The sequence below is a fragment of the Columba livia genome, chromosome 2 (assembly GCF_036013475.1).
Source record: "Columba livia isolate bColLiv1 breed racing homer chromosome 2, bColLiv1.pat.W.v2, whole genome shotgun sequence".
In the NCBI taxonomy this organism is placed as follows: Eukaryota; Metazoa; Chordata; class Aves; order Columbiformes; family Columbidae; genus Columba; species Columba livia.
The window spans coordinates 146907357-146927171 of NC_088603.1; the positions used below are offsets into that span (position 1 = coordinate 146907357).

Genomic DNA, 19815 nt, shown 5'->3' on the forward strand with positions numbered 1-19815 from the left:
GAACAGAAATGGCTATTAGGAATGTATTCTTTCTTATTTGACATCTGTCATGGATGAGTGATTTAAGGTCCTGCTTGCTGCAGAGGAGTGTATAAATCACTTAGAGAAAAGTGGAACTCAACAGTTTGATGACAAGATTCAATCTATTACTTATGGCATGGAGAAAATATGCTAAGGAGAATCATGTGAGAGCTGGTTTAGGGTGATTTATACGCGGACATGAGATGTGAAAGGTTAGAGGGAGGCCCTCCCATTGAGTCATGAGGTTCAGAATGGACCTCCTTGCTTTCAAACTCTCTCTCAGAGAGAAGCTTAGGTGTGGCTAGATCCAAACTTAGTCCCAGACATGTTCAACTTTTTATGTCTAAGAGTCACAGTGGATAAGAGAAAACAGATAAAGGCTTATGTGTGTTGATGGCCAAAGGACTATATGTGCACACCTGATTGTTTATATCGCTTGGATTTCAAAGTTTCTTCATACTGCGTCTCAACCTGCTTACATCCCCTCTAAGGGTCTGGTGTCAGGTCTCTCCAAAGTCTGGATCCTAGTTCTCTCAAAGTAAGTTCTCAGTCACTTTAGTTCATTGAAAATGAGGATGGGATCCTAGGTATCTCGAAAAAAACCTCTCAAGCATCAGAGTTTATAGAAATAAGTAATATAATGGAATAGTACAGCAGCAGGGTTGGTTTGAGCTGGGTGCCTCTGCAGAGGTGTTGAATCAAACATAGAAGTACATTGCAGACTGTTTACCCACCCCTCACACCATGATTTAGTCCAGTGGCAATATTTGAGTCTGGCATCTTCTTGCTTCTCACTGGATTCTTTCACTGCTTTCAGATGGGCCGTTGTCTTATTTAACTGCAGACATGGTTGATAGTCCGTAGCTGCTTCATGCTGGCCATGAAAGTGTTTTTCTCTCTGAATGGATCCTGTTTTGCTCGATAAAGTACAAAATAGGCCCTATCTTTCAGGTGATATTTATTATTTGTAGCTGCTCCTTTTTTTCACTAAGATACAAGTTTGGTTAATAAGAGTAGAACTCCACAACATACCATTAAAGATTTCAGTGAATTTAGCTTACTAAATAATTTGAGGCAGATAATATATTAAAAATCACACCACCTCATTATTCTAAGTGATCCATTCTATTTGAAAAACACTTATTTAATCTAAATAGTTAATATAAAACATAAATTTGGCTCATCCAGTGACCCGTGATTAGTAAGAGATCATTGTACTACATCCTCGCTCATCTAACAGAGAGAGCTCACAGTAGGCTCACCCAGGCTGTTATATTTACAAAATAAAGTGGTTGACTCATAGTCGAATTGCACACAGTGGGAGAGGTCGGCACGAGACTCCTTGTGCCCACACCTTATTGGTGTTCAGTTGCTGTTCTGCTTCCTTGTGGGTTTCCTGAAAGGAGTTCTTGGCCTGGCTACAACTCAGGACTTTGCCTACTGTGGAGTCTGGACCAAACTGCTGCTGCTTTGGCTGGGGGTTAGAGAGGGGACATGGAGCTGGGCAAATGCAACAAAATTTATGTCAAATATTATGACATCTATGTCAAATGTCCTTGTCTCTGCAGAGCAGTTACTTGTCTGTCTAATGAGAACCACATGATCCCCACCACAATATCACAGAAATGCCTATTATTACCAAACATTATTCTCAACACAGGTAGTATTAGAGCACTGTTGTATTCATGACAGAAGTAAGGAAGCAAAGCACAGATTGGAGGAGGAGTTAGGATCGCAAAAAATGAGTGTCTTTCTTAGACTGATAAGTTACTTCCACTATGGTTATACCTGCACTTCTGTCAGCAGACAGGCCCAGCAGATTTTAAAAACCGGCTAATTGGACTCTTTCTAATAAACCTATATGACATCTAGGAGTGCCAAAACATGAAAACTCCTTTCTTTCTACAGTCGTGTCAATGCCAGTCTGGGAATGCTCAGTCATTTAGAGAACACACCAGGCATGTAAAATCATCATGGACTGCTGAGCGAGTACAAAATGTAACTTATCAAATGTCCTTTGCGGTTGTACCTAAAGACAACAAAGATTTAATTTTTAATACCAGAGGCCAAGTTCTCTCATCATCCAGCCTCCTTAGCACTTGGACCACTTTCCTGAGTGTGGTAAGGGCTACAAAGATGGGAAGTCTGAGCCTACAAAGATAGGAAACTAGGTGCAGAGTGGGAGGAGGGAGTTGCCAAAGAGTGTAATTCCACTCAAAGTAAAAATATCCAAAAGCAGCTTGTTGCTATCAATAAAACTATTGCCATGGCAGAAGGACTACCATCATTTCACAAGGAAGGGGTGACAGAGGACTCAGCCTTGACAATACCTGGAGAAGACAATGAAACATTTGTCATGTTCATGTTAAATATCAACCTCTCCCATTAGAAACAGAGCAGCTCAAAAATGACCTTAGCTGTCTTAAAATCTACCCTAAATGTGAATAGGGTCATGATCAAGTAGCAATAAGTTTTCTCCTTGTGAGTAAACACCTCTAACATTTGGCTTATTCCAGCTGCCAAGCTTGGTAACTGCAATGGACTGCAAGTTCCTAGTCATATCCTATCATCTCTGTTGCATCACATGCCTTCCCTGGAAATTGCTTCCTGAACTGGTCCAAGATGTTTCTGTAGGAGCTCTTGCAAGAGAGGCCAGGGAACAGGAGGAAAGTGCTGGTGAGTTTATTTCTTAACCGCTTCATTTGGGCAGACGGAGTACAGGTTCTGTGCAAACTGTCAAGACTCGCTGCAAAAGGGAAAACAAAGTTCCTTCCTGGGATCAAGCTCAGCTTGAAGCTTCACCCTGGCACCTTCATTGCTTGCAGACATAAGAGATTTGGATGACATAGCCCTAAATGCTAGCTTAGAATGGGGCAACCTGACCCTGGGTTTCCTAAGCCTTACCATAAAGGGTACAGAACACTTACAACACGGTTAAAGCTTCGGCCATGAAGTCAATCCCAAGGATTTTGCAAATTGAGTTTAGGAGAGGCACAGCAAGCAAAAGCTGTGAAGAGACAAGTAACAGTAATATAGTGTGTCTTTTACTGGTTTTGTTTGGTTGGTTGGTTTGGTTTGGTTGTTTTGTTTTTTGATATTGTTGGTTTTGTTTGTTTGTTTTTTAAATATATGGGGTTGTGTTATTGAGGTCCAACATAAGGAGAAAGAATATGAACAAAAAAATTTAAGGTATGAGATATATACATATATTTATTTTTTTTGGCCACATTTTACTTCTATGTGCCATTATTAGCGAAACAAAAAGTAAACACTCTTTGGTTTAAGCATTTAAGACATGGAATATTCAGATCTGTCTTAAATACAACTAGGATTACTAGCCCTACTAGCCAGCCTATAACTGCTAATGCAAGATGTTTGAGATAGAAAAGTTTGAGCCTAAGAACAAAATACCAGGTAATTTTCTAATAGCCATAAAGGAAGCCAGTGGCAGAGATTCTCCTGGATTAGTCAACACTTCACTTTTGCTGGAAAGATTTATTTCTCATGTTTTCCCCAAAGAAGACAAAATAGGAAAATAGTTCAGTTGTAAGTTTAAAATATTTTGATTTTCAAAAGTAGTTAATTCTCTTCTATTTTTCTTTTTTTTTTTTAGTTTTTTTTTTAGTGTTTTTATTTTTTTTTTTTAATATAGCAACAAAATTATTCAAAAGTATCCCAGAATGTAAGGAATTATTGGCTTCATTTTTTTTTCTTCTTTTCAAGTTATCTTTGATGTCTGTGTCCAGAAATCCAGTGCTGTTGCAGCCACGGCTTGAAGTACTTTCCCCAAGACTTGTGCCATTTCAAACATTCCCTTAGTATTAAAACAAATGAAAATCAGGAGGTATCTAATTGTCCTGGTTTTGATTTTGTTAATAAAATGTGAAAGGTTAAAGTGGAGCACAACCATTCCTTAAAGCTAAAGCAATAGGAGCACCAAGGCTTCAAAGATGACTTGAAAATGAAAGGCTCAAAAAAAAAAAGTCACAATAAAGCACAATATTTAAAATAGTTTTCAGGCCCTCAGTTTTCACCCAACTTGAACGGAGTTTTGTGATGACTTGGTTCCTCATAGGATCAAGCCCAGGCTGAATAAAAGCATATGAGGATTCTGCCGCAATGCCAGCATCTGTGCATGTGCTTGTGTTGCAACATGCATTTGGTAAAGGAATGATGCTCGGACAACAAAACTTCTACCCACTTCTAATGCAGCCACCCAGTCCAACAGGTGGGTTCAAATGCAGATTCACTGAGGACCATCTAAATATTTATTTCCCTCAAATCATATTCCTAGTTTATCTTGTATGGGCAAGAATCTGGAATTTCACTACTCTCTGTAGTGCCTGAGTCTCCATCTCTCCCCATTTCCACTCCCACTAACTCTTAGTGGGGCAGTGTGAGTTCCTCTCTTATTGCTTGAGGAGGTATCTGGTTCATCGAGGCAAGCTTCCTTGAAAGGGAAACCTATTGTCACACGTGTAAAGCGCTTATCCATTACAACTAGGAAAGGTTAGTTTCTTCTTTACAGGAATTAAAAGGAAAACAAGAACACTTCCTGTCCTTTTCCCATCTGAGTCATTGGATCCTTTCCAACAGTTGCTCTACTAGCAAGTTAATCCTGTATACCAGAACTAAAGTTAAACCTAAAGACAAGGATCAAAGTATGCAGTTGCCACTACAGATGCGCTTTGCATTTCAGCAGGTTCAGACAGCCTTTTTGTCTTTGAAACAGCTGGACAGGAAATAGGCATTCAGTTCTGCAAGGTGCTGATAAGACATCAATATAAATGTGAGGGAGCTTTTCATGAGCAAAATCTGAAGGCTGTCGTTCTGTATGGGTGATAGGTTTTTATAACCTTTGCTATGCTCTTAGTACAGTGACATAGATTAAGATTATTCAGATGAGGCCAGCTGGGACCCCTGTTATATTAAGCCAACCACACATTTAAACAAGTGCTTCAGTTACCCGTGTCCCCAGGTCCAGTGTATTATAAGGTACCAGGTAAGTTATTAGTAGTGGGGATTTTTTTTCCCCAGTTGGCTATGGAAAAGCTTACATGGATTAGCTTTTTGAGAAAGAGAAATTAATATTTACAGAAAAACAAGTTATTCTGCTCTGGTGCTGTAGTCACTGACAGTGTGCTTGACTCTTATCATAAAAGAGCAAAGCTTCCTTTAGGATATAGGCAGCCACTTATTACAAAGGGGTGATTAAGTGGCTGAGATAGTTCTGAGGCAGAGCATGGTTTAGGTATTCTGTTCTTCTTAATCCCACAGCATGCTCCCTTGTAAGTGAGGTGGTAATTTCTTACAGGCCAATCTGAATCAACAAGAAGTGCTTTGAAGCCCCTGCAGACAAATGCTGTCTACAGCACTGTTTATTTCTTAATACTTAGCTGTTTAAATAGTTTTTTTTTTTAAAGCACACTGGTTCATATTAGTCAGAAAACTCTGTTGCTTCTGCTGGTGACCATTTTTAACTATTTACATGGCTTTTGGAGTCTGAGCATCCATGTCTGCCTTTACAATCTAATACTTTGCAACATCTCTGAAATGTAAGTGTGTTTACAGTGGAAAACTTTTCAGCTTTTAATTGCGGAAAAGGTTTAGAAAGCGCACTGGCTGCAGAAGGACTACTAAATTTTCCCTATTAAGCAAAAAGCCTGACTCAGAACTCATGGAAGGAATAATAGTGCCTGAGTCCCAAAAGAGAAAAGACTAAACTGTATTAGAGGAAGAAGTTCAGTGAGCAGAGGTAGCATCTGATCACCTCCTTTCATGGAAGAAATACTATACAGTTTAGAAAAATGCTCGATTTTAAATTAATATCAGGAATTCTAGAATGTAAGTATAAATGTCTGCTAAACTGTACAAGAACAACTAGAAAAATCTCTAGGAAGAAGCCAGATCTGTATGACATAATGTATGTTCCTTTACTGATATCTCAATAGAAAGTGATTTAATTGTTTAAATTACTAGTTGTTACTATAATTTTCTATTTAACTGTCCACTCTTTCTGTCATATCAGCTTTTGATCTGCACTAGTGTCAATTATTATTTTCAGTTGGCATACATGCAGCAAAGCAAAGAAATATTTTAAAGCTAGTCAATCTGTTTTGTCCTTTTCTTTGAAATGAGGCAACTGTTAAACTGATACAGACAGAAAATGATTTCATCTTACCTAATCTTTTCCTTGCTTGTTTGTCAGGAAAACCCCATTGTAAGGGTTTTTGGTCAATTCAGAGCACTTAAAATCCTCTGTCATACCACTATGAATTCTAAGGTGGAATATCCTCCTAGTTTTGTATTCTCTTTTAATAAGACAGAGTATAAGCCTTCATGTAAGAAGCAGTTTTACACATGAAGGCAGTCTTTTTCAGTAACAGAAAACATGCAGGGTTTACAGGAATTATTTTTCATATTATCCAGATGGACAACATTGGAACTCAAATTCAGTCTGTATATGATGGAGTCAACAGGAATTTCTCCATGGTGTGCTAGTGTTCGGTTTCATTGTCACTTGGGAGGAGGTATTCTTTTGGCAGAACAACACTCCACTTTGAAGTGGCAGGTAGAAAGATAAATGCTGAAACTGTTCACAGGAGTTCTAATTAGTGCCAGTGTTGATGGGTTTCATCACTTGTGTGAGCTTCAGCTAAGGCCCTAAATGGCATGCAGGATTGCAGAGTATTTCAACATTTTGTTGCATACTACAAAGAGCTCCTTCTGTCTTCTCTGAACAATATATGCACCAGGAACATAAAAAGAGATATGGAAGATTTTGCACTTTTCAGCTTACAGTTGACACAGACCTCACAGCTGAATGACTCCATAATGTACCAGCAATCCCTGGAGCCATCAAGCCCTCGGGAAGACTCGTAGAGGACAACCAATTTAAAACCAGTGATGTATCTCTCAGGCCAACACAGTATAAGCACAAAGCCTACTTTAGCATTTTGGCAGCTGTTTGTTGCAAAGGGGTGATTAAGAGTTCGCGATGGTCCTGAGGCAGCACACAGCTTAAGTTTTGTGTTCTGTTTAATCCCACAGCATGCTCCCTTGTAAGTTATGTACTTGCTTCTGCAGGAGACAGATTTAGAATATCTGATAAATGTCACGAAGTCTGAATGGCTTTCCTGCACTGTAGCTGAAAGGTGAGTCATTTGAAAGCTGGTAAAAAAAATTGGATTGCCTTGATATTGCTAACAAATTTCTAATAATTTCACATCGTTTAATCATTTACAGGAATATCTCATGTGGGTAAACTAATTGATAAGTCTAGCTCATTCAATTAAAGAGAATAATTGAGACCTTTTTCTAAAGCCAGGTAGGTCAGGCCAAATACTAAGTAGACTATTGTTCCTACCTATCATTGATTGTGTCAAACAGTGCTTGAGTCAGCTTATTTTTCATATAAAGCATTTTTTTTTCTGTTCATTAGTTTGATCCATGCATTTTATTTCCATTTGCCTAGATAGTTAGGTCCTTTCTGTCTCTTACGTTTGGCATAATGCCTCAGGAGACCACAAAATAACACCTGACAATTTCCACTGCAGAAACTTAGATTTACTAACAGAATTGAGTTCCCTGCTTGAAAACCAATTTTGTTTTGTTTCCTTGCTCTGCCTTTGACTTCAATAACAGTGTGCTCTGTTTATTCATGAGGAGATAAAGACAAGACTGTCATCCCCACCCAAGACTTATATGTGCACACAGCTCATACTGGTATGTACACAGGTGGAGTAAATTCCTCCACCCTAGGCATACATATCTCATACTTAATCCACTCTCCTGTCTGGACAAAGTTGTACTTCTACCTTCCTCTCTCCTACCATAACTGTCTATAACAGGTCTATGTGAAGAGAAGATATGTAAAAGCTGTGATACCTGGTTCCTGACCACATCCACCCATCCCTTCTTCCAGGTGAAAAGCCAGAGGAGGTGGTGAAGGAAAGTATTGGAGAAGCTTAGGCCAAATGGACTGACACATCTTTATGTCCCTAATGTTTAAGCCACAAGTGATTTCAGATCCTGAGCCTGGCTGCTGTCCAATCTCATATCATGATAAGATTTGGGTACATACCATCCTTTCTGTCTTGCTTACACGGGAAGGAAGTTCAGGAATGGATGCTGGAAGGGAGCTGTGGTATGTTGTCGTGAGACAAGACCTACCAGTATACTGCTGGGAACACCAAACCTCAGAGCAAGAAGCTTGTAGACAAGTAAGAGCTTGAAGTCTGCAGCATGCCATGCGCCTTTGGTGGGAAGCTGAGCTTGTTGACTTGAGTTATTTCAATGGTTGTAACTCATTTCTCCCTTTCTGGCCCAGAAATAATTTGGCATCTTGTTTTACTGGAATAGGCCAATGACACTTTACTACCTCAAAGGGTGTTATGTGGGTATGCTTATGTTTGTAAATGAGGTGGGGCACGATTTTTAATGAATACCCAATTTGCCAAAAAAATCTTTGGAAACCAAAACTATTTGAAAAAGTTGACTGAAATTAAAAATATATATATATATATATATATATGCATCTGGAAATATTTCAAAATGCCAGGAAATTTGACATTTTCAAGTAAAAGTTCTGGGATTTTGTGTCAGGCAATATTTTTCATTAAAAAGAACACCAAAACATAAATGAAAGAATTAAAAGTACAGGGTTTAAATAATTTTGAAATAGGAAACAAACCAAAATATGTAATTATGGGAAAAAAAATATGTTTTGAATTCATAGAATATGGAAGGGAGTTATTTGTCTTCTATCTTCAAAATGAGAACTTCTGCTTTCACCATAACTGGTTTTTTGCCTTATATTCTGGCAGGTATGTGAGTGACCCGACTCACTTAAGGAAGTTCCTTTCCCCTGGGTTTCCCAATGCAGAGGCTCGGGCATGGATTCCAGAAAGTTGTCTTAAATAAGTAATTTATTTGCAAGGTACAGCATAGAGCAGCTTGAGCTGGGTGCCTTGAGAGGAGGGACCCTCAGCAAAAAAACCCTCAGACAATTATACCCTTACAATCTAAGCTTCCCACCCCTCGCATGTCCGTTGGGGCCAATTGTAAAATTAGAGTCTGCGGTCTCCCCATTCTTCACTGGATCCCTTTATTTCCATCAGGCAGGCGGTTTCTTATCTTCACGGGTAGCTGTTTATCTTTTTACAGACTAGACATCAATCAAAGTCCTGACCTTCAGTTGCTATTTTGCATCTGTAGCTGTGGAGAAAAATAAGTTATTTGCAATTACTAAAACATTCTTCTGTTTCATCTACTTTTAGATGCTCTGATCCATTCCTTCACTTATCTCCAGGAACATAGCTCCCCTTCTCTTCTGAGGCACTATTTGCTTCACGAGACGAAAAATTCAGAAGTTCACAGCTTGCAGTCTAAGCAGACTTACTTATGCTAAATGAATTCTATATAAGCACTTTCTAAACACGTTCCATAAGAAGCAGTATACCAAATATTTCCATAAGGAAGCCTATTCCCTAACAAAAGGTGATACAAAAAAAGAGCAGATCTTTGATCTATTTGCAAATATTATATCATTGCTATGTTAGAGGCCTCTCCACTCATAATAAATCTATAGTTTAATGCAAAAACTCAGCTGTAGACAAAAATGTCCAACTGCAGTCATTTAATTATCAAAGTCAAGTTTTTGCTCTGTGAGATTTATTAATTTATGAATATAGTTCATAGGCCTTAATCCCACCAGTGCCCTGTAGAAGAGAATGGGTCAAAGAGTGGCCCACACTTGCAATGGAAAAAAAGCCCCATATCAGTGTTGGATATAAGTTGAAGATGGAGCAGGTAGGTGATGACTGGAGCAGAGCGAGAGCGGCTGCAGCACAGTCTGGAGGGATTGCTGGTCTGGTCTGCTGTGACTTAGAGGGATATGTCTGAAAAACCAGAGGGATAATTGTCGGACTGTCAAGATGCAGTGTGCATTAAACTTGGATGGGGAATTTTGCCTGATTGGATCAGCCATTGACATGTGGATATGGCTGGAAAGTGGTGATGTATTTGTATCTGTTCATTCAACCTTAAAATCAGTTAGTGTTCGGGAATACTTTTGATATTTCTGCAACCTGTAATGGAGAAGACACTTTTGCTCACAGAGCCACACACGTTACTGATGTCCTTTTGTGTTGTACTTCTTGAGTAATTTGAGAAAGAGAATATGATTTCTTTTTTTCTTCATAGAATAAGAAAGCATTTTTTTCTTGAAATTATCTACCTGATCAAGGAAGAGTAGTTTATGTTCTATTAAATTAAAGTCCATGAAAATACTTACATCTTAGTACTATTTAGTTTATCTAGACATGTGATGGATTCTTTCTCATATTGTATTTCATCTGAGAAATTATTTTTTGGCATGCAAGTCAAGGCATAATTCAGTCACAAATTCAAAGACACAATCTATGAGGCCCCTCTTCAGGTGCAGAGTAATTGATAAATTTCTCTGGTTTCATTTCTTATAGAAAAATCATCTGCAAGCCTCATTTCTCCCCAAACCTCACTTTTGGTAGGATACAGTTATGTGATATCTTGCTTACTCTTCCCTTGGTGGAAGGAATCACCTCCTACAGAATGGAGTTCCCTTCATCAATGAGCTTATTGTTTCATGCTTAAGATCATCTCCTCAGAAGCAGAAACCAGAGGTTTAAAATTTGCTTCACTCTGGAGTGAACTGATCTAAGTGTTCACACTTTCTGAGTGCTGTAACCACTGGAGTCTTCTTTTATTCTAAAAACAAGTCCTGTATGTTTTGTTGTTGTTGGTGGTGGTGGTGGTTTTGTTTGTTCGCTTGTTTGTTTTTAGGGGGCATTTTTTGTTTGGTTGTTTTTTTGTGTGTGTGTTTTTGTTGTTGTTTTGTTTTGAGGCTTGTGCGTCTTTGTGAAGATTTTAAGTTACTATCAGGTATCATAGAAAAAGCTCTTTACCTGGAACTCAGTGCAAAATATTGCCTGATGTTCTTTGGTCTGGGTTACAGCGGCGGTCAAAGCAATCAGTGACGTCACCGGTTTTCACATGCAGGAATCTAATGATAGATAGAAAAAGTATAGAACGAAAAGATTGTAATATTCTTCTTATATTCCCATGAACAATAAAACAATTCTAAGAATTAACACGTACTCTTATCCTGGAACACTTGGACAGATCAAGATATTGTGCAGAAAATATGTTCCCTCTTTAAAAACAAAACAAAAAATCTCTTTATCTGCAGGATGAATGAGTCCCTTCAATACACTGTAAATGTTACCCTGGCTGTGATCCAAGGGTTGTGATGTGGAAGGACTAAGTTGCTTAATTTCTGCATTTGAAGCCTTTGTTAAAAAATGTTTTAATCTTTTCTTGACTCAACTGTAGTTTAAAGCCTGGTTTAACATTCCAGCCGGGCCACAACAAAGAGCATCATTGTTTGACATGCTTTTCCTACAGAGCCTGTCAGATGTGCTGCATTATCTAAACAATGTTGGCAACAAGCACACAAGTAGCAAGTGTGAATCAAATCAAAGATGTCCACAAACCCAGACTCCAAGCCTGAACGTTCCCAGACTCCAAGCATATTGCAAGAGTGTGTGGTTATCAATAAGTCTAATCAATGATAATTCTATCATTTAGGATTCAAATCCAAAACTTGATTGCATCCTACTGAGGGAATAACCCACACCAGTGTTTGACTTTGTATTTGCATCCCCACATTGGAACAACAAATTAGGAGCTATTCAAATTTTTCTTTACCCAAACACCCAAAAAAGAGGGTTGGTCCTGGAAGAATATTGTCTGATCTTTGCAGGCACACCAGACTGAGTCCCAGTGCACAGAATAAGCAGTGAAACTACAGGCTTGGCTGCTGATCCTCTTGCACTGGCCTCAGCCTCACCTTCCAACCTACTCCATCCTGCTTGGCCCCAACCTAGTGCCAGTAACCACTTCTCTAAAATCTGCCTATTCAGCTCTTTGGGTGAGTTTTCTCTCACTTATTTCCATCTAAATGAATTAAGCTAACAAAGAACTCCTATTTCAACTTTGAAACTGGTCTGACTCATGATGAGTAAAATGCGTTTTGGACTGATTGTGTGAACAGTTCAGCCTGAAGGTCTGAAGAAAGCAACACAGAGAGGCCAACTACGTTATGTCTTTGATGCTGTTGAACATAGACACCTTCTGAGTAAAGAAAAGTATCTATGTCAGAGCTTCAGATCTTCATTAAGTTATTTTATTGCTCTATCATTCCTACTTCCAATGTATGATACTTTGAAAGAGATTTCATTTTTCAAAACCAAGATTTTTAAAGCATACTTTATTACAGGCTACAGTAGCTCTAAGATACTTTTAGTATCTTTAGTTTTAAAGAGCATTTGTTTCATGGAAAGTTCCACTACAAATCCAAATCAAGTGGTGAAACAAATATTAAATATATTCGGTGCAAACAACTAATAATAGTAAATAGCAATTGTGGTTCCATATGTTTGTCATGCAATAACAGTTTGAAGTTCTGTGAGAGTATTAGAACTTTTACTGTGGGAGGTGCCACTATATAAGATACCAATTAAGGGGGTCTGGATGTGGTACATGCTAACCAAAGATCCTGGTCTTTGCAATACAGTGAAATTAGGTTCAGCTGTGTGGTCTTTAAACTGATAGAACCTGCACTGAATTTCAGAACACCATAGCAGGCCAAATTGTGTCTCAACAGCCTCTGTTAAAGAAGGGGATCTTCTCTTTGCCACCTAATTACTCCATGTTGTCAAATATTTTACTTTCTACACTCACAAAAAAAAAAACAACCAACAAACCTCAATAATTGACTACCATATAGTATTTTGCTACTGTGACTAAACTTAGGTATAAGTGTGAAAATGTCTCATCTTGTACTGCCTTTTGGTATTATTCTTTACAATCCAAATCTCATTTTGTAATATTACGTTTTTATTTTATTTTAAACAATGATATATCTTTTGTATTGTGACTTTAAATACACAATAAATCTAACAGGATTCTATAATATGGAGGTATTTACCATAAATGAGAAACAAGCCAAGTTTAGTTGTTCTTCAATGTCAAGCCTGCAGCCTTGTAAGGAGTTAAAAATAAATTATAGAATACTTACTTTTCAAACAATTTCAGCTAAGGGTGCATATATATATATATATATACATGTATTTTTGTCAAATACTTTTAAAGTAACACACAAAAAATATACCACTTAATGTAAATCTGAGCAAATGAGAAAAAGGTGTTTTATAACTATACTGTGAATTTGATTTTGTGCTCAACAACAAATAAAAGAGTATAGTTGAAAGACTATGGTATAGTTATGAAAGATTATTTTTGTCTTTTTTTAAGAGTTGAAGGACTGAACTTAAAAATTTTGGCTGGGTCTTGGAAAAAAAGCTGTTTCAGGCAAGTAGGAGGAAAAAAATATTCTTACCAGCAGTAAGAATGTCTGTTCATTTAACACAGATTTTCTAACCCTCTTTTTTGTTCTCCTTAATTTTTTAATTATATTTTATTGTAACAATGAAATGCAGCAATACAGAAATAAAATAACAGATCATCATGAAAATGGAGAAAGACACAAGAGAATCTTGAATAGGATATAATAAAAAAGGATGACAGTATGCCAGCAAGTGTTTATGTATCATTTAATCTACTTTGTGAGCAGAGCAGCAAGTTCTGTCTTCGAAAGAATTATTTGGTTTATATTAAAACAATATTATGGTAAAACTAGATTAATTTATGTTTGAGCTTCCTTATTTATTTTAATATTGCAATTATTAGTTTCAAACTTCTAAAAGATTTTAATTCTTGCTTTCAGGAACTCTGCATTTCAAATAATTTCTAACTGCCAAATTTTATACAACAGGGATATTTCGCTAGGAGAATGGTGTCTACATGAATAAAGCAATGCAAGAGAAAACTCAAATGAAAAACAAATGACATAAACAATAGTAAAGAGGTTTAAGAAAATATTTGTAATTGCTGCCAACCTGATTCATTTTCTTCTGTCTGTGGGAAAACCATGATTGACCATTAAACATAGATGCAAAAATTTGTTGTATTTCCAAATTATTATCCTAACTTCATGTCAGCTCACGAAGAGAATAAAGACTTGTAGCTTTACTCTCTCATAGCTTTGAAACTTGATATAGGTTCCATTTCTATAATTTTCACAGAATTAGAAATGGGATTATGTTTTCTCATTAAAAGTGTTTTCCCTCTCTGTTTCTTTGCTAGAATTTTTCTAAACGTGGCTGCATAAAGCGAAGCAAACCAAACCAAACCAAACCAAACTAACAAACAAAAAAATAACTCAACCAAAAAAAGCAAACAAAAACCAACCATACACACAAAACAAACCAAAAAAACTACCACCACCACCTAACCAGAATCTTAGAATCTTTACAGTCAATGAAAAAGGAAATAGGCTTTACATAGTGTATTCGGAATAACAATAAAACCTTTATGTCTTCTTTTATCCCAGAACTTGGGGTACTCTTCTAGATCTAGAAACAACTTTTACCTATGATGAGCTACAGGTCATCCATGTAAGAGAGCACACAGTGTGCCAGGACTCAAGTGCCAGTCTTACATCTGTGGTACTTCATTCTCAGAGTAATGAAATTTTAATTTCAGGCTTCCTTTGCTCATCAGAAAAGGATGAAGTAGATTAATAATGTAGCATGAATGACGCACTAGGCACACACTGCCAACCGTGCCACCTGCAAACACCAGTGATGAAGAAAAAGTTGTCTGTCCTCTTCTGCCCCTACTGATTCTGGAAGAATGGCAGTCAGATCTTGAACCACACAGACTTCTCATCCTCCACATCAGTAGACACGTACTAAGCATACAGATAGCTAATACACATTAACTTTCTCTCCATTTCCTTCTCTGTCAACATGGGTAGAAGAGGAAAACATCCTGCAAGCCTTCTCTTCTTCCTGGGCAAAAGTCAGCAACGTGGTTGATAACTAAGTACCTGGAATATTCATGTCCATCTGACATTAGAAGAACTCAACATCTATTGATCACCTAGGTTTGCTATGTGTGATTTACATTCAATATTCCAGCTCAAAATTATATTCGTTAATTGTGACCTAAAGTTATTACTTTTTTACGTGACTATAAAATACAGATAATACATCCGCCCTCTTAGATAGTACCTCTAACAATTGCCATTGAGCAGTAATCCTTTATTGAAAAGTCTGGTTGGAGTTTAATGAAACTTGTGTAAAATTTTAAACTGTAATTATTTTCATCTTGCTTCCCTGGCAGATTGATGAGTAGCATTTAACATCCTTTCTCACTGATCTTTTTTAATTTATTCCTGCAAAATTTATTCTCATTCTGTTTCAAGACTGTCCAGAAATGTTATTGGATTAACTCAGCAGATATGGAAGGGATCAGGTAACTGCCTTGATTCTTTTGATTTTGTGCTAAATTGCCTAATAACTGGCTGTGACCAGATGATGCTTTGTTTTTAAAGTGTTGGTAAGCTGGCAACATCCATTTGTCTTACACAATTGAGTCATTTTTTTGGGTCACAATCCACTTACACAGCATAATCTTGCTGGCAGAAGGAAGCACAGGCTTCTGCAGCCTTCATCTCTGTTAGGCAAAATCCTTCCTTTTTCACATGAAATCCCTTTTTCTCCTGTAATTTGACGGAAGCTAAATTTTCCAGAGTAGATCATAAGACCATAAGCAAGGCCATATTTTTATAGAAGGAAAAAATGTGGCAAGAAATGTCACAGAAGAAAGTCATAGGTAGTAATGTCTTGGAAAAATTGTCTTTAGTTATAAGAGAATTAAATAAGTCCCTGAAAAGCTCATCTTCTGTGATTTTAATGGGCATTAGCATATTTCAGGCTTCCCATGAGATTCTTAGCACAACAGAGAGTAGAGATTCAGAGTTTCTCTCCACAGGGAAAAATTAAAGAAATGGGACATCTTTGAAAGGGTGTGCAAAAGGCAGTATTGACAAGCTCATCTCTATTTTCATGTGTTTCACGAGGGCAGCTTTTGCCAGAGGCAAAGAATTCCGCCACAAAACGGACTTCTGTTGTGGGAGGTCATTGGAGCCCAGCTGGTCTTCTAGGAACTTTGTGCACATGGGCCGGTAATGGGGTGGCATCAAGCCAGCAGGTAGCACAAATTAATCTGACAGATCACTGATAACATTACATGATCTATATACATATGTGTATCTGCTTGTGCCCATGTTTCTCAGACTTTCTGTCTATCTGACCATACGCATAACTTCTGGACCTGTTGGCCAACCTCAGTCAGAGAGAAAAAGGTGTCAGATGTAAAATTCTACAAGTTTAGTAAAAAGGCATTTCTGCCTAGAAGTAACAGCACTCTTTGGCATGCTCCATTTAGGAACAGGCTTCAGATGACCTCACACCATTGGAGAGAGATGGTCTAAATGCCTGAAATGCAAGAACTTTTAAATGGGCCTTACACTTTACTAGACACAAGGGAATCCAACCAGGAGGCACAAATCCATAGGAAACCAGGCTTCATTTGTTCCACTCGCTGCACAAGGAGCTCCTTGTTTGTACTCAAAGCAAGGATGACTTTCAGTGTAGTTTCATTTTCCACGAATATTATTTATTTATACCACCCTGTAAATTTGAGTGGCATTTTGCCTTCCCTCCAATGTTTCAGTCTTGAGGAACTTGGCCTAGAAGCCCAAATTTTGTCCTCAGATTCACTTGCTCCAGGAATGGTTCACTGTTAACTTGGTATGGGAAATAAGACTTTCCATTGAAGTGAGTCCAAATATATGCTTCTTCCTGCGGCGGCGTGATGAGGTTTTGCAATGGGGATGGACGAGAGGAGATGTCTGATGCTCCAAACTCTGAGCCTTGCACAGGGGCTCTGAAACAGTTAAGTCAGAAGGGTAAATATTCTTAAATCGTAAGCAACTTGTCTTAAGAGATATTTGATTTCCTTTTTGGATGAAGCCCATTGTTAAATAACTATTTGCAGAATGTTAGACATATTACCACCTCTTTAACAGATGGAAAAACCTCTCTCTAAAGAAAGCAACATGTCCACTCCTGCATTTATGGCCTCATAATATCAAAACAAGTGTGACACAGCCCCAGATGTTGACCCTGAATACTGACTTTCTATGCAAGAGTTGATTCTGCCAAATGCTCAGTGCCTCTGATTCACGCTGGAAGCTGAAGACAGTTGGTATCTTACATGGTGCTAAACACCTTCCTCCGCACAGGATTTCTCCAAAGGTTTTGTCAAAAGTAAACAAAATTACTGACTAGATGTTATGTATTTTCTTACCCAAGTAATACGAAGACTTGGTCATTTTGCAAAGGAGTTGAAACTAGCACAGCTGATGTAACAACAGTTCCATGTTGTAATAAAACCAAGGAGCATTATTAAAAATACAATAGTATATTAATGAGTGCTTTTATGGCATTCATTTCAATTGCTCCATCTTAAAAGAAGTATTTCCACTGAGAGTTTGATACAGAAAGCAAATTTTTCCAGGTCTCTCACATCTTTATTCCTACAAACCACATTTCTGCATGTTTTTGAACCACAGAGACTGACTCTTGTCTGTGAAAAAGAAAGCTTCTTCACATTGTTCTGTCATTTAAAACCATTTCGAGGCTCTTTTGTATGGAGAAGAGACTATACAGTACTACTAAGTATTCCAGCCATAATATTAAGCACTGGGATCCCTTGCATGGAGTTGAATATTTAAAAATGTGCTAAATATATTGCCAGCAGGCTCCAATTAAGGCATGTGAGAAGCATAGTGTAGGTAGATCAGAATATTCCTAATGTGTCTTAAACTTACTGACATGAGCTTCCCTCAGAGTTTTCTCATTAGCTTAACTAGTATAAAAGGCAAACTCCATTAGGTACCACTTAGACTTTCCACATAGTAGTATGCCCAAGCTAGGAAAAAAATGTGTGTTCTAACCACATGCCAAGTAAAAAGAAACACAGAATCCTAGTGAACATACAGTTTTCACATGTTTAAACAAACTGAGATGAACAATGAGTAGGCATTTAAGGATTACCTTGATTTACCAGAATTTATTTAAATTACACCTTCTGTCTTTGTTACATGTTAATGACTGTAATCTTGGCCTACTTAAGAAAAAAAATGTAGCTTTTATGCCTAGTGGAAACAAGAACTTAGAACACCAAAACAAGGTTGCTCAAGTAGCACAGTTAGATCATTGTATACATGACTATAATTTTCAGATATATTGCCAGCTTAGCATCTCAAAACAAATTTCACTTCTCATTCAGGTGTTCAAGAAATTCTTAATAAATTAGGTATGTCTATTGACGGACTGAACAATACTGATCTTTCATTTTTAGCAAACTACTCGATTTTCTAAAAGAAGATTATGTCATCTGTGGTACAAAACCAACATATACCTACATGGCCATGTCAACATATACCTACATGGCCATAGATTTTTGTAAGGAAGAGGTGAAGAGAGAAGAAAGAGTCATCTTCTTCAGTTCAGGAATTTTCTGTTACAAGGCAAGCACTTCAGAAATCTCTGCATTCCGCTGGCTATTCTACGCTCTCCTCTTTTTTTCAGAGGTGGAAAAGGCAAGGCTGGTATTACTTCTTTTGTGCTTATGGTTAACATTACAGTTGTTTTCTATTAATGTTCATCTGCTAGCCTCCTTTAACCATTGGCCTCAACTGGCTGTCCAGGCTCCTTCTCGAACAAGGGAAATACTTTCTCCATAAAGTACTTCTTTCCAACTGTATGGGCTCTCTGAGGTTTCTTAACTTTCTTCAGTGTCTTCAGAAGAAGACTGAGACAAAAAGAAAAAAAAAAAAAAAAAAAAAACGCTAAACCTTTAATAGATCAAAATAAGGTCAGATAAATTGCAGCCCCAGAACTCCAAGAGCAGAGGTGAAGAAGGTCCACTGACATAATAGCTTATAGAAATTTTCTCTGGGAAGAGCAAAGAGGGTATTCCAGTAAGAGGAGATGTAACTTCTTTCTACCCATTGAAAGTGGAAAATAAAATGACGTTATTGACATGCGTTGAAAGAATTAATTTTTTAAAAATACTTTAAAAATACTTTTTTGGGGATTAATCCAAGAGTGTTATCTCTGTAATATCAGATCTTTCTTGTCTGATTCTGACCTTTAAAATGTTCTACTAAGCTTTTTATATGTATTTAAAGACAATGAATTCTGTTAAAAAAATATCTTTCAAGACAGAAAACTGAAATGTACCTGGTCATTTCTAACCACCTCAAAATGCCTTTTCCCTTTTTATCCTTTTTTTGAAACAGAATTTTGTAAAGAATTCACATATGTAAACATTTTGCCTTGAACCAAATAGCCTTTTTCCATTGTGGAATTGTTTTCATTCTAACTTGAAAGACACACAACTCAACTGGGCACTGGGAGTAGAGAGGAAAAGTGAAGAGTATCCTGTGGCACTTGCTAGGCTGGTTCTACAAAATAATTCAAAGAACAATATTACATCAGAATCGAAAGATGACTAGCTCTGACAAAGAGCAGGTATTCAAGGAAACTCATCCCTGTCCTTACAGGAAACTCTCATGTGCCGCCACTTTGAGAAGAAGGGCTGTAGGAAAGCAGGAGAAAAAAGCTTTTCAAATCGAACTGGAAATGAGTGCCACAAGGAAGCCTCTGAGAAACGTGCATTCGGTGGCATCTGGGAGCCCTGGAAGGCTCAGTGAGCTACAAAGGGATGATGTTTCAGCAGGAGCAATGCCCCAGACTCCAGTTCAAAAATCCAGTAAAG

The 19815-nt window shown here is 37.6% G+C and overlaps 1 long non-coding RNA gene across 25 annotated transcripts in view; it reads right to left on the minus strand.

Moving 5' to 3' along the window:
• Positions 1–8930: 8930 nt before the first annotated feature.
• LOC110362429 (uncharacterized) overlaps positions 8931–19815 on the minus strand; it is a 102398-nt gene continuing 91513 nt past the window's right edge. For 13 of the 25 annotated variants that reach the window (XR_010470732.1, XR_010470742.1, XR_010470735.1 and 10 more), the window contains 3 exons: positions 16496–16914; positions 10965–11062; positions 8931–9237 (listed from right to left, as the gene is read on the minus strand). This is a non-coding gene — a long non-coding RNA (uncharacterized LOC110362429). The remainder of the gene's footprint in view (positions 9238–10964; positions 11063–16495; positions 16915–19815) is intronic. The other 12 variants (XR_010470733.1, XR_010470748.1, XR_010470741.1 and 9 more) reach the window with 1 other exon arrangement.